The following is a 15070-nucleotide window of genomic DNA, read 5'->3' as shown; positions in this document are numbered from 1 at the left end:
TGGGCCGCGGCAGGGCCGGCGGGAGCTGCGCTCCTGGCGGGGTCACCGCGCTCCGCCGCTGCGGGAAAGTAGCGCGGACTTGGGAAGAAATACTGCCCCGCTCTATTCAATCTCCGCTCCCCGAGGGCGTGAGCCCGGGCCTTTCCAAGTCCACAGGAGGGTTGGAATACGTTGGTACCATTCTTACCCAACAGCACACTTCTTTTTTTTTTTTTTTTCCAATATCCATCGCGTTTGGAGTCACTAGAGATTTTCCGCGTGGAAATCTGCATCTGTCTCTCTGTTCTGTATAATCTTGTATCTGCGTGTGCTGCTTTGTAGGGATCTCTCTGATGTGCACACAAGCTGCATATGCTGTAGTTTTAAACATAGAACACTTTGTCTTTTATATTTCCTGTAAGCATAAAAATAAGCTTAATCAAATTCTTTTCTCCTTACTTTGCCGCTTTAAAAAAACCGCATCTAGGCTCAAACGTGTTGGAAGTAAGGCAGTTGTGCCAAATGCCAGCAAAGGGAAGGGAGGGAAGCACACAACCCACAGAAATAGGCAAATCCATGTTTTTATTGGAAAAGGGACACACGCTGCCCAATGCCTGGAGGAAGCAGGGTGCAGCACTAACGGAGCAATTTCATTTTCTCTCTTCCCAGCCTCGTAAACAAATGAAAATTATTGCAGTGGACTAAAACATTTCTAAACCCAGCCATCATCATTAATATTAGAATGCTTTTAGCAGAATATGGCCTCACGCTGGAGCAGGCAGGCTCCATACATTTTTGTCGTTAACACGTCGTGGATTAACATTGAAACCTCCAGTCGTGTACATCACAGTGGAGTGTGAGGGTCAGAAGTTCAGAACAGTTTAAATCTGAATTATTTAGCACATGCACACACGACACACACTTCTGATTTCCACGCAGGTTTTTTTCCCCCTCAGTTTTCTCCCTTTTGAGCAGGAGAGCCCTGCCCGGTGTTATTTGCCCGGGTGCAGTGTTATTTGCCCAGCATATATGGTTGACCCAGAATCTGACGAAGCCGATGAGAAGGAGTCTCAATGGGACTGTTGACCTAACAAGTAGCATGTCAGTCTCCCGGTGGCATTTGAATGTTCTCGCAGCAAATGCTTCAAGACAGGAGAGAGCATAAAGCAGAGATTCTTTGGAATCCTTAATTAGACACAGTGATTTTGGAGTACTGGCTTCTGCTGCTATCCTCCAGTGCCTAGTACTTTGTTTTGTGACCTTGAGGTTAAGGATACTGACCAGCCCTGTTTATTTTTAATAAAATCTTACAGTTATATGAGACAGTTCTAGGTTTTATTTATTTTTAGCATAAGTGCTTCCATCTTATCTGCCTCACAGGTTTATAGTGAGGATTTAGCTAATATTTGGACAGCACTTTTAAGCTATAAAGCTCTATATGTCTATTATATATATTATATTTTAGGAAGGTACTGTCGTACTCTTTCACTTTAGGAAGATAGAGTTCAAATCTTGACTTTAGTTCTCTCATCAAATTTTGTCAAATACCTGATTTACAAATGCTGACATAGGGTCAGAATCTGCATTCAGTTACAGGTAATGAATTTCAAAGAATTTCTTGATCCTCGGTGACTTTACTCTAGATCTAAACCAGTTCGACACAGAATTAGCATCACAATTTCATATTCCTGAAGAATAAGCATTTGATTACATTGAATATACCATTATACTTTAATTTTCTTGCTCCAATTTTATTTTAGTAACTTCAGTAGTTTAAGAAGAAACTACTTTATTATTTTTTTAATTCCTTTTTTTCTGCTCTGATTCTGAGAAAAAAAATGTCAGGTTTTGTAGAGAGGGTCAGGGAGCTGAAAAGTTATTTGGGGGCATCCTGCTCCTGGTGAAGTAACAGTCTGCAAGTTTTTTAAAAATTAAGATTAATACCTGGATCTGGAGAAATTCCCTGGTGTTTGGCATGATATTCCTGGCACTGGAAAAGATCCATTGCAGCTCATATCCTTTCTCAGTATTCAGGAAATCCTGTGCTCCTCTTATTTAACTCATGTTTTAAGGGAGGCAAACCTATGTCCATATAATAACACCAAAAATAAGGATCCTTTGAGTGCTAATGAAACAGACAATCTCTTTCTAGGAAAACAAATACTCTGGGGTGAAAGGTTTATTTGGATGGGGCTGTGGTTTTTTAAATAGAATCTATTACAGGGTTGTGCTTGACAGGCTGAGGATTGTTTGTAAGAGTCCCAGTTTTGGATTAGGCAGCTGATAGCCTGCAAGACTTCGGTGGCTGGTAAAGCTTGCTCCTCTGAAAGAAGAGATTTCCTCTTTTAGCAATAGATCATGATGTTACAAGGCGTGTATTAGAATGAGAATAATACAACTTCCCCTTTCTTTGCTGATCATATCAAAACTAATGGCATCCTGAATTGTCAGAGCATCAAGTCCATCTTCTGATAAAATATTAGAAGACACACAGATCTATTCATCTTATTGGAGATTTCATTTTAGTCTGGAAAATATTTGATGGCAATGGCATTAGATTAGCTGTGGGCATGTATCACAGGGACCAGCATAGTATTTGGGTACCAGGATTTTGCAAAGGGGTTCCTATAAATATTTCCCACTTCATGGTAAAACTTATCCCCCAAGGTTGTACATGCTTAAGAGAGTGAAAATCTTATTTATTTTAAGGGATTTAAAATATAATTCTTTAGATTGTTACTAAAGAATTCTTTTTTTCTTATGCAGGCTAAGCCATTTCAAAGGTAAGGACATTTCGTTTCTGAAATTGTTGCATGAGATTTCTGTAAGCCATAGCCACAGAGGAATGTCTGTTACCCAAACTTGAACCAGAAAGTTTATCTTCTGCTTTCAGCTAATGAAGATCTCCTTAATTACAGGTTTACAACATAGATTCTAATGTCAATGCATTAATTTTCTGCCATCTGAAAATGTTAATAGATCTGGTAGAATATCTAGAAAATATGGTAATAGATACTTTGTATATTCACAGGGTTTAGGGGTCCTGAAAAAGTCATTGGAGATTTGTGAGATATCTTAGGGGTTTTTCAATCATCTGTTTTTATTCATTTGAAGTATAAAGACTATTTGCTGCTACTTTAGCATTCATATGTACATATCTGTTACAATCAGCCTTAGCATTTAACAGAAAGATAATGCCCAAAGGAAGCAGGAAACGACATTCAAAGTAATTTTTATATGTGCAGCTTGAGTTAATTGCCAAAATATGAATTTAAGATGGATTAAAACTACTAACCTGTGGAAGTTGTTGAAAAACATCATTGACTTCTATGGGCACACCATGTTTAATGAAATACCTCCTTCCCTGAGCAAATTGTCTATCTTCTGCTAAATAACCAAAGCTGCTAACAGGGGTGGGAAGGCAGAGCTGGCAGGTACAATGTCCTGTCACTGGGAGCTGGTTAGAAAAGGATTCTGTCCTTCATGCATCCCAAACCATGCCCACCTCCGTGTCATTTACAGGGTAGTCATCAAGGCAGGCAACTATTCTTGTGAAAGAATCAACCTTCAGGCAAGAAGAGGAGTGTCAGATCATCACTGTTTGGTTGATAACCTATAAGAGGGACTGAAATTACTGTACCAAGAGATGAGGAAGATATGTGTTCATCTCCTTAATATCTGACCGTATTCCTGTATTTTTTTCCCAAGAGGATTATGTTATAACTCTCCAACTTTACATATCCCTGATTCCCTCAGGCATTTAGGTTTTTAACCTGATCACAAACAGTTTGCAGACACACGCACAGCTCTGCAGGCAGAGGTTATGAAGTCATTTGCTTGGAATTGGTGAAATAAAGATTTGTGTGATTTTAGGTGTATGAGCCAAAATGTCCTTGTCCCTGACTTGTCAAGGGAATGAGAAGAGTCTGATCCTCTAAGAGCAAGCAGTATATTGAGTTGATTTCTCTTAGCTATGACAGAACCATTTGCTAAAACTTCCCCCAGAAGACAGAAGTGGGTTCTGCTGGAGTTGTGATTGTGATTTCTGATGGGCAGTAATGAAAGTAAGATCTATTTCACTATACTGGCAGAGTCTAGAGCACTGTCTTGAATTATTTGAAAATCCCTAATGGTTAGGGATAGCTGAGAAGTCAGGTTTTTGTTGGACTTTTTGAGAGTTTATGAAGGTTCTGTTTAACAACTTTATTTCCAGTCACCTCTAGTCCCACTCAGTCACATGGAGAGGCATTTTCATTGCACTTGAAGTCATTGCATCAGCTGCTTGAGTTTTATCAGAGTAACTCCACTACACTGGTTTATGAGGGAGGATGTGGGAGGAATTGGACTTTCAAGGTGATTTTGGAGGGAGTTGTGTTGTTTGATTTGTTTGTCTAAAACAGTAACAATATGTTTCCACCTATTCCTCATAATTATACAGGGAAGACTAAAATACATGCCATTTTGAACTGAATGTCTGTATTAAATTGGTTTGACTCCTATTTTCTGCCATCTGTGGCATAACTAGAACAGAGAGTGAGAACAAAAAATATAAATGACTCAGTCACATTTCCTTTAGGAGAGGCATCATGCCCCCCGTTCTTGTCAATTCCAACTCAGAATATTCTGTGATTCTGGTAATTTTAATTGTAAATAATTCATTTCAGCTCTGAACGAAGCAGTGTTATCACACCCTGGACATGAAGAATAGATGTTGCTGTTCTGTTATTTAGTAGAGAGACCCAAATATATGCTAGAATATTTTAGTTCAGCAGCTACACATAATTTTTCTGTATATTTAGATGGCCTCCAAAAAAAATCAGCACAATGCTGAGATGTAATTCACTTTAATTAAATACTGCATTTTTCCTGTAAATGTTAAATACCTCATATACCTGACTGTGGAAAGATCCAGAAGCAGGTTCCCAGAGAGGAAAATGAGACAAGCAGGTTCTGCTGAAGCCTCTCAGAAGACTTAGTGGCCACCTGCATTAGTTGCCATTAATACAGGGAATCACATCCAGGCTCTGGAGCAAGATGGAGACAGTGCCACACTCCACAGTCTTTGTCTTCCTTCTATCCAGACTGACCAGAGAAGGTCCCTTCAGACCCATAGAAAACTTGATAGAGGAAGGTTGATGATATGTTGGGCTTTCCTAGGAGTAGAACTGAGGTACAGGAGGCATGCCAGCATGCCTTGGAGCCTGGGGGCACTCAGGGGTGTTACTTATCTATCGACACCTATTTTAGAAGGACTGATTTACCCCAAAGTTTACATATGAGGTAGGTGTTTGAGGCAAACAGATTGTCCCTTCAGTACCTTACAGGCTTCAAGGGCTTCACTGCAACACCCTGGAAGGAGGTGGCATCATTACTTTGATTATAACAAGAAGTCTTCCTCCCTTATACTTAATAATTACTTAAAGTCTTGTAAAAGTCAGTTTAAAATGACAGTGGTCCTCCCAGTTTTATTTGGTTAAGGCTTTTCACAGATTCTGAACATTATATAAAACTCTTTTTTAATGACTTCTTTAGGAATCAAGTTTTGAGCAAAGGCCAAGTGTTTCTATCAATTATCAAAGAAATTATACAGAATCACGTTTACGCATAGCGCAAGTTAATGGTGAACAAATGGAAGCATAAGTAATAAAGGGGCAAATTATTATTGCTGAGTGACCTGAACTGCTTAATCATAGAATCATAGAATCACAGAATGGTTTGTGTTGGAAGGGGCCATAAAGATGATCTGGTTCCAGTTCCTCTGCCATGGGCAGGGAACCGTCCATTGATCAGGTTGTGCAAAGCCCCATCCCTGGTCTTGAACAGTTCCAGCTTCTCTGGGCAACCTGTGCCAGTCCATCACCACCCTCACAGTAAAGAATACCTTCCTAATATCTAATTTAAACTTACCCTGTTTCAGTTTATGAAGAGGTCAAAATAAAATGAAAAAAGTCTGAACGTTAGCTTAGTGCAAGACAGTGTAATAAAGTATGAAGACAAGAGGCTATGCAGGGCAGGGGCTCTTTTTGGAAAACAAGGACTTCGAAAAAGATTTTGGATTCTTTCTGGATATGCACCTCAAAATGAAATCTCACTGTTATTCTGTGGCTAAAAGGGTAATGCAATCCTGAGATGTAAAAAAGAGTAAAATCAAGCAGATAAGAGGATTTGACGTTGCTTGCATGCACAACAGTGGTAAGGCTACTGTTAGGAACCATGTCCAGTTTTGGTGTTTGCAGTTCAAAAGCAATGTGGAAATAGTAAGGGAAGTTCAAAGGAAAGGTATGAAAAAGGATTCAGAAAACAAGCATGACAACACGAGGCATAAGCAGCTCAGCTTATTTAGCTCATCGGGGAAGAAGCTGAGAAGTGACTTGGTCACCGCAGGTAGATACTGACCCATGGAAAAGATACCCAGGAGTGGGGAGCCACTTTATCTACCTGACAAAGGCATTACAGGACCCAGTGTTTGCCAGCTTAAGTCAGACAAATCCACTTTTAAAAGAAGAAATGTTTTCCTAGCCTGCAGAGCCCTAAATAATAACACTGTTTGCCCTGTAAAAGCTGTCACAGGTAGCGATGTTTAAGAGGATGTTAAATATGTATTTTTAAATACTTCCTTTCATATGCTTTGTGGAAAAATCTGTACATCTTTCTGTGCATGTGTGGGTGGGAGTTCCTTGTCTCACACTCTGAGAACCTGTTATTCCTGCTATTTCTCTGTCCCTCGTGAGGCTCCAGGGACCAGCACTGCCAGGGCTGCTCTCAGCATCCTCGTGACACCTGCAGTTTCAAAAGAGAATAATTACTAGCAAATAATCACTCTCTCATTTTGTGGCTTTAGTGAGGTCTTGCAGACTGTCAGGAAGGATTTATTTTTTTCTCTTGGATGAAACTGGCCACATATTATCTTGGTTATTTGGGAATTGTTTCATTTTTCTGCATTCATCTGGAGCATCAGAGATGAATGGGTGGCCTTGGATGGCTTTTTACCACTGCTCTGCTCTGGTGCAAACCCACCTTCCTCTCATCATAGGTGTCTCAGTGCTGTATTTTCCTTTCATATTTATGGTAAAATTTATTCCAGTAGTTAAACTTATTGGGTCCTTTGCCTCGTGTCAGATTGGGAGGGGTCCTGAAGGTTACAAGGCTTCTCCAGTGCATGAGGCACACTGTACATACTGGGATCCCCTAGATGTTTCTTATTTAGGCTATTTGTGCTTTTGTAGAGGTCTTGAGATTGTTGACAGATTCTTTTTGTTTTGTACATAAATGTCCTCTCCCAAGGACTAAACTGCTGTGTTTTAATTTGGGGGTTTAAAATAGGGATAAAACATATTGCTTGGAGATATATAGGCGATCAGGCCCTCAGCTCTGTTTTTAAATACTGTGAAATTTTCTATAAATGGTTTGTATAGTCAATAAGGATGTGATTAACAATGTTGTGATGAATATTCTGCACAAAATTTTTTACATTCAGAGGCTTTTGTATCCAAAAAGAGTGATGTGATGATCTCTCTGCCTTCTTTCTTTGAACAGTCTATAGAATTTCCCCTGGTAATTCTTTCATGGAGCATAAATCTTACAGATGAGCTAATGAGAACATTTACAAACAAACAAATGCAAACACCCAAATCTCACTTCTCTTATAGTATTTCCTGGAAACTGTATTGCATTCCTGTCTCGGTTATTTGGAGTAATAATTAGCCAGGTTGATTTTCATAATGTTCTCTAGGACTAATCACAGCCCCGTGAGCATAGACTAAAATCCTGGCACTGGCTGAGCTGTATGAGGGTTTGGTTATGAATAACCCTATTCAGTTATATCCTTTGTGCAGAGCATGGGTTAGTAAGCTGGGCTATGTACACAGCTACACGCATGTAAATAGTGAGAATGGTGCCAGGGAACTAGAATTCCTCCGCATTTAGGAGAGAAAAACATTAGTGAGAGGAATTTTTTTCTCTTTTGAAGCTTTGTTTCACAGTAGCCAGAGGGAGAAAAAAACACATTATATGAGTAAATTGTCTGGAGAATATAACCAGGGCCCCAGTAAACACTGAGAATGAAAACCCACGCGAGTGTGTATTCAAGCAAGTATGCGCAAAGATGGTGTTGTCTGTGAGTGCTCTCTTGGACAGAAATTCTGTTCTGTAACTAAATAACTGGGGAGAAGTCGGGGTTTGGCTGAACTGCTTTGTGTTTGGATTTTCACTGAGGTCCCCTGACTTTCCCCTTTCAATTCTCTTCCCCTCTCCCCCAGCATAATGTGTGTGGTTGTGGCCAATACCTTGAAAAAATTCAGATGAAATCTGAGATCCCTGATGACCAACAGTGATTTTCAAATGATCAGACTCAGGCTGTATGATCTTGGAGTGGTAGAGTTGGGATATTTTAAATTCTGTTCTGTCAGGGAATGATTAGGACATTAATTTGGGCCATATTAGTACATCTCCCCTGTGTTGATGGGAGGATAGACCCCCTTTCATGTTTAATCTAAAGAGGGATTGATGACTGCTGAGGTTGTCTCACATAGGGACATCTGCCACTGAAATAAATGATGAGCTCAGAGAGTGAAAATGTTTAGGCTGCACTCTCGAAATGTGAATTCCTTCTGTGCCGAAGGCAATGAAAGCCCTTAGGTAGCGGCTCTGTAGATTTTTCTCATTGTGGGCAAAAATAGGAGTTTTTTTATTATTTGTTAGCCCAAGGCTTCTTTCTTGAAGATGCTATGGGTTGTTGATGCTGATTTCACGTTTCATAAACAGCCAAGTCATGTTCAAGAAGCAGAAAACTGACCTCAGAGATGACATAACCACTGGAGGCAGAGGAAAACGGCAGCATTGCCGCTGAACGACGGTGAAAGAAAAGGGCACCTTTCCTGAGAGTTTGCCAGCAACTTTTTCTTGATGTGTGAGTTTAGTACTTATGTGTTAGAAGAACAGTAAAGTACCTTTGAATTAGAACAGACTAGAAAAGTTGCTTAATGTGCTTTTTTCACTCTCTCACTTTTAACCCACCACTGCAAAATTCCTTCTACCTGTAACGAATAATTTAATTTGGAAAGGCAAATAAGAGCTCATTAGCTGATGCACTGCTACAAAGTAAGTGAGCAGGTTTTATGCCTAGGGACAGACTTTTACAACCATTTTGAAATGGCACAATACAATGCAATAAATCCCATAGCCTGTTCAGTGAAGACAAGGGGAACACCCTCCTTCCTGTTTTACTTGGATGCAAGTTTTCTGCATCTTAAAACCCTTTGTATTTGAATATTGGGGAAGCAGATGTATTCCAGGGGTTCCACATACAGATAAATTAGGCATGAGTGCTGCCAACAAGTAGTTCTGTCTGTTGTGTTTTCCATTACATTCTCTGTGCATTGTGGCTGGACAGACTCATCCTATCTGAGCATTCTCCATCACACTCCTCAAAAAAGAGGCAGTAATATTTCTGCGAAGTATTTTTCTTTGTATCTTGTTCTTTGTCTGGGTATTTTGGGAGATGTTAAGTTTCCTTCTGTCTGGTCTGTTACTAATCTCACTGCTTTAGAGTAAGTGTTTAATGTAAATCTGTCTCTTTACTTCTGTAATAGACATTAGAAGAAGCAGACAATAATAACATGTCTTACAATAGACATTGTAAGAACATCTTTACTGTGAGGGTGGTGAGGCCCTGGCCCAGGCTGTCCAGAGAAACTGTGGATGCCCCATCCCTAGAAGTGTTCAAGGCCAGGTTGAATGAGAATTTGAGTAGTCTGGGCAAGGTGTCACTGCCCATAGCACAGGGAGATTGGAATGAGATGATCTTTAAGGTCCCTTCCAACCCAAACCATTCTATAATTATTTTCTATAAGGAATCTGTCTTTGATCCCAAATATCTTAGGGATTTTCAGAAGTAATCTAAATTATTTTTGTGAACACCCACCTTGGTTTCTGGCAATGATTGCATGTAGATGTAAAGCCCAGGCAGAAAGCTCTCAATAGTGACTGGAAATCACAGGTCAGGACTCTCTGTATTTTACAACATCAGGTCTGTATATGTTACAGCTAAAAATTTAGTGCTCAAAGGAAAGGTCTAGAAGGTACCCAGAGGCTCAGCTGTCATATTAGTGTCTTGTAAAAGTTGCCTTTAATTTAAGTTTTGATTCAGTAATGCATAAAATATTCAAACTACAGTAACTTATTACTCATTGTCAGTGGCTGAAATTGTGGCAGTTTCCACCTTCAGTGGTTGTTTTACTGTTACCCCAGATGCACATGAGCAAAGCAGATTTATGACTTGTGAATCAAATAGGAATACATCAGGCACTTGGTGCAGCTCAGAGCAGGTTTCCTTTTGCTTGGAAAGCCAGGCAGGTATCATGGCAGGCATGACTGTGCTCACAGGTGTTGTCCTTTTGGCTTGAATGGAGAGTTTTGTGTGAGAGCAGGTGTTTGCTGGCTGGAGCCCAAGGAAGAACCTCTGGGAATGCTTTATTTCCCATAGTACAGGGGCTGTAGGCTTGCAGACCCTCAGTCAGTGTTAAGAAATAACCATAATAACCTCTGATATTCCTGAAAATGGAGCATGTTCGGCTGCTCTGGCAGGCGTCATGATTGGCAGCATTTCCAGGCGTGTGACAGCGTCACCTCTGCACTCGGGGCCAGCGCAGGCAAGCAGCAGGCGCCAGCTTCAAAACAGCCCGAGGGAGCTGTGCTCGTGATTTGTGCTGGGCAGCCTCTTGGTGCAGGACATTCTCAGCACCGAGTGCACTCAGTGCCAGCAGTTTGTTGGGCTCAGAAAGGGCTTGGGTGAATTCCCGAAAGCAAAATGTCAGTTGAGAGATGCTGAACACAGAGGCATTGTCACTGGCTTAAGAAATCCTTTAGCTGCAATTAGCTGGAGTGAGGGAAAGTGTGCTAGTGAGGTATTCCTGCATAAACTCCCTGTTCTGTGTTCTTCTCTAGGCATACTCCCTTGGCCTCTGCTGGACTTCTGATTTTAGATGGTGAGCTAAGCCTGAGGAAAGCTTTTGGGGCTTGGACTCTTCTGGGGAAAATGTGACTTTTCAACCCAGGTGTGGATGTCCCATCCTTGGAAGTGTTCAAGGCCAGATTGGATGGAGCCCTGAGCAACTTGGTCTGGTGGAAGGTGCCCCTTTCCCATGACAAGGGATTGGAATGAGGTGACTTTTAAAGTCTTTTCCAACCCAAACCATTCTGTGATTTTATGACTTTATAATCTTTCCACCAGCTTTCCTCAAGGACAGAACAGGCTGTCTGGAGGTGCAGGTAAGGCAGTAGATCTGTGCTGCAGGGTCATGGGATGCAGACATTTCAGCAAGAGACATCAGGGAGTGAGGGTTGTTCCTAGCTGGGATGCTTGCCAGCTCTAGAAAAAAGCTTATACTTCTGGGAAAGGACTACCATCACCTCTGAAGATATCTTATTACTTCTAAGTGGCAGAGATGGCCCCTTAAGAAAGAGATATTGAAATTTTCCTCCAGATCCCTTCTAGCACAATCTGTGACTTTTCTAGAGGTTTTAAAGCATATGAAACTGAGGCTTAATTCTACCTATATAAGGCCATAAAAACTTAATCCAGAAGAAAACTATGGAGAATATCTTGAATATTAGCCTTACTTTAAGGTCATGCCTTTAATGTACTTTTAACTACGAAAAGAAAACCCTTTTGGTTTGTTTCTCTTTCTGTCAGAAATGTGTGTTTGTTGGGGGTGTTGTGTTTTGTTTGTTTTGGGGTTGTGGTTTGTTGTTTTTTGTGTGGGTGTGTGTTTTTTGGGGGGTGTGGGTGTTGTTTTTTTGTTTTTGGGTTGGGTGTTGTGTTGTTGTGTTGGTGGTGGGGTTTTGTTGTTTTGGTTTTTTTGTGGGGTTTTGTTTTTGGGGTTGTGGGGGGTGTTGGGGGTGGGGGGGTGGTGTTGTGGGGTGTGGGGGTGGGTGTGGGGTTGGTGTGTGGTTGGGTGTGGGGTGTGTGTTGGCAGAGCCACAGCAGGGAAGAGCTGTGTGTCACCCAGTGGAGCTGCGCTGCATCCAAAGTTTTCTCCCTCTCCTAAGCTGAGAAAGACTTCGGTGACAACGCCGTTGCTGCTGCAAACCCTGCCTTCATCTTAGCAGCCTCAGCAAAAGAAAAACAGACTACAAACATGACTGCAGTCCGAAAATTCAGCCTGTACTGAATTCCAACATCAAAATCAGCCAGCTGCATCATCGTTTTCCCCATACTCACAGCAAAACTAATTTTGTTATTGCTTTACATTATGTTGTTTTACCATTTTCCTGTTGTTTAAAAATTTGTTATGAAAGTTTTTAGGAAAAGCCTTTCCCTCTTTAATTTAGTAAAAAATGGGGAAATATTGTGTAATAGCTGCAAGTTTCCCACACCCCTTTCTTAACGACTGTACTTGTCACCTATTGTCCTGCCTTCCCTACTCCACATAGTCCTAGCCACGCCCCCAGTTTTCCCTATTGGTTCCTGTACCCTAACCCCACGTGGCCCTGGCCACTCCCTCGGGTTTCCCCTATTGGTTCCTGTACCCTAACTCCACCCCTGTACCTCCCCTGTGCCCAGAGGTCACTGGGGCTGTGTGCTGTCCCTGCCCCTCTCTGTTTCCCTATAAAACCCCTCACCCTCCGCCATCTTGCTGTCTATGCTCCACGTGTGTTTATGCTCCACATGTGGCTGTGCATGTGAGGCCTTCGCCCTCGAGAGGACGTTGGCCTCTGCTGCACCATGCGAATAAACATCTTCCATGGACACAACGCATAGACCCTCCTCGCCTCCTTTATCACCGCCGGTTGTGGAAGCAGACGAACCAGAGTTAGCCTTATGGCTCCCCGGCCGGTGAGAGGGTGTGGTGGGGGGGGTTTGGTGGGTGTGTGGGGGGTGGGTTGGGTGTTGTGTTGCTTCTTTCCTTTCTCTTCTGCTCCTCTGTGACTTCTTCCCTTGCACCTTGGCATCACACAATCTCCAAGTAATCCCCACCATTTTCAAAAACTGTTTTAAAATGGGAATGCTCGACTCACTATTGAATTGTGGCCTCACAATTTGAGGCTGAATCTGCAGACCTTAACAGAGATAAAATCCGTATTGACTCCGGGCTCTTTGATGGCATATGGCAAATGTCACTTGAGTTATTAACAGCCAAATAATAATGGGCTCTGTTCTGTATTTGAGGAAGCCTTTACCAATGAATTGGAGGAGATTTGTTCCTAATCCCAGATGCCGATTAGTTTATATTCTGATCCACACAGTTTGCTAACCTTTATGATTTTTATACTAGCTAAAATGAGTGCAGAAGCTGTTATTCAGACTATAAATGGCTAATCATTTTTGAAATTTAGGATTAGAAATGTACATTAAGATGTTGAATTTAAATCTAATCCTCTGTTCACTCATCAGCACAGACTATTTCAGGATATTTGTTACTACACCAAAAAAAATCTTTGCCTCTCTCAGAACTGGCATTTATATTTCCCATTCCTCTGCACCAATGACTGTTTTTAAAGAGCAATACCTTGTTAGGCACTAAGGATGAAACCTAATCCTTTTGTCCTGGGAAGCTGGGATTCCTTTGTGTCAGAAACCCTCAGCCAGAAAAGCACACATTTGTCACTTGACTTTCAGGAGTAATCCCTTGGTCTTCAGCTACTCATGTGGAGTTAGGCACGTGGGTTAGCCTGTCTGGGGCTGGAGTCCCAAAATGAATTGCTTCCGGCTTCTGCTTTTCTCAGGACAGTGCTGTTGGTAAAAGTGAGGTGGTAACACGATACTTTCTCCACCACGAAGCAGAGTTTTGGAAAAGCAAACATTTTGACATTAGCGTTAGTGAAAAAACTACTGTGTTACCTTTCCTTGTGACACTAATTATTTATCAAGACTCCAAATCAAACAGGCACATCAGGGTTTTTTCACTTTAACACAGCCATTCCCTCCCTGCCTGGTGCCAGGGCTGCTGTTGTGGGAACTGCATTAACTGTGGCCCTGAGCTGTTCAGTCATTCACCCAAACCTTTGGTTTTTTTCTGACTGGTGGCAAGCTGGATACATTTCCATAAAACAGGTGTGTTCCCTTCTGGGGTGAAAAAAAAAAGAAAAAGAAAAAAAGAAAAAGAAAAAGAAATTATTAAATTGTTCCAAATGCTAAGTCTAGTATGTTTTCTGCCTGCTCCAAGTAGTAGGTTTGTAGTCACAAATAAAATGTTTTACAAACCAGTGTGTTTCAGTGCAGTGTATTCCAGTGGTGCCCATGTGAGGACAGGGTGACCAGCGATCAGCTGTGAAATGTGGGATCCCTTGGAGCACAGACAGTGGATCCTGTAGACCTGTATCAGGTCCCTGAGATCTAAGTGGCCTGCTGAGCACAGATGGGGGCACAGTGGTTGCAAGGGGGGAACTCCATGTGTGTTTCAGGTACATGTGTTGCCCTCCCAGCAGCATCCCACATGCAGGCACATCACATTTTTGTCAGAAATTCACAGCTCCTCTGTTGGGGTGCTTTGGAAGGATGCTGTGTTTCCCGTGTGTGCAAGGGGTTAACCCCAGAAGAAAGATCCTTTGTCTGCAGAACCCTTTGGTGGATGGGAATCCCTCAGGTGAAGCCATTCTGTGAGAGGGTCAGCAGGATTCCCTTGGGGAAGTTACATTTGTGCAGTCGATTATAAGTCTTGTATAATTGTATCTGATATACAGAGCATTTTTCCATCATTCTTCTTTGAACCCACCATGTGCACGACCCTGCCATGTGAGGTAGAAATAGACTTGTTCTTTCTCTGAACAGCGGGATGTGAAATACTTTTGTGATCTCCTTTCCATAATGGACAAATGCCCTGCGTAGTTTCAGCAGCTTGTGGTTCCTTCAAAGTCATCTACTAGGGGTGGGTAAAAAGAAAAACCTACTGGAGTTATAAAATATTTTAAAACCAGAGAATTAATTGCAATGAGAGTTTTTTTAAAAAATTAAAATGTCTGTATGCTTTCAAGATGTTTTCTGTTGGATTCCAGAGAATCCAGAGGGAATAATTTGGTAGTAAATTGTATTTACAAAACAATAACCAAATATTGGGTCATTACATTTAAGGAAAGCCAGCTGTAATCTGAA

Source organism: Lichenostomus cassidix, chromosome 3 (genome assembly GCF_008360975.1).
Source record: "Lichenostomus cassidix isolate B80296 chromosome 3, HeHo_3.0, whole genome shotgun sequence".
In the NCBI taxonomy this organism is placed as follows: Eukaryota; Metazoa; Chordata; class Aves; order Passeriformes; family Meliphagidae; genus Lichenostomus; species Lichenostomus cassidix.
This window is presented reverse-complemented; position numbering follows the sequence as displayed.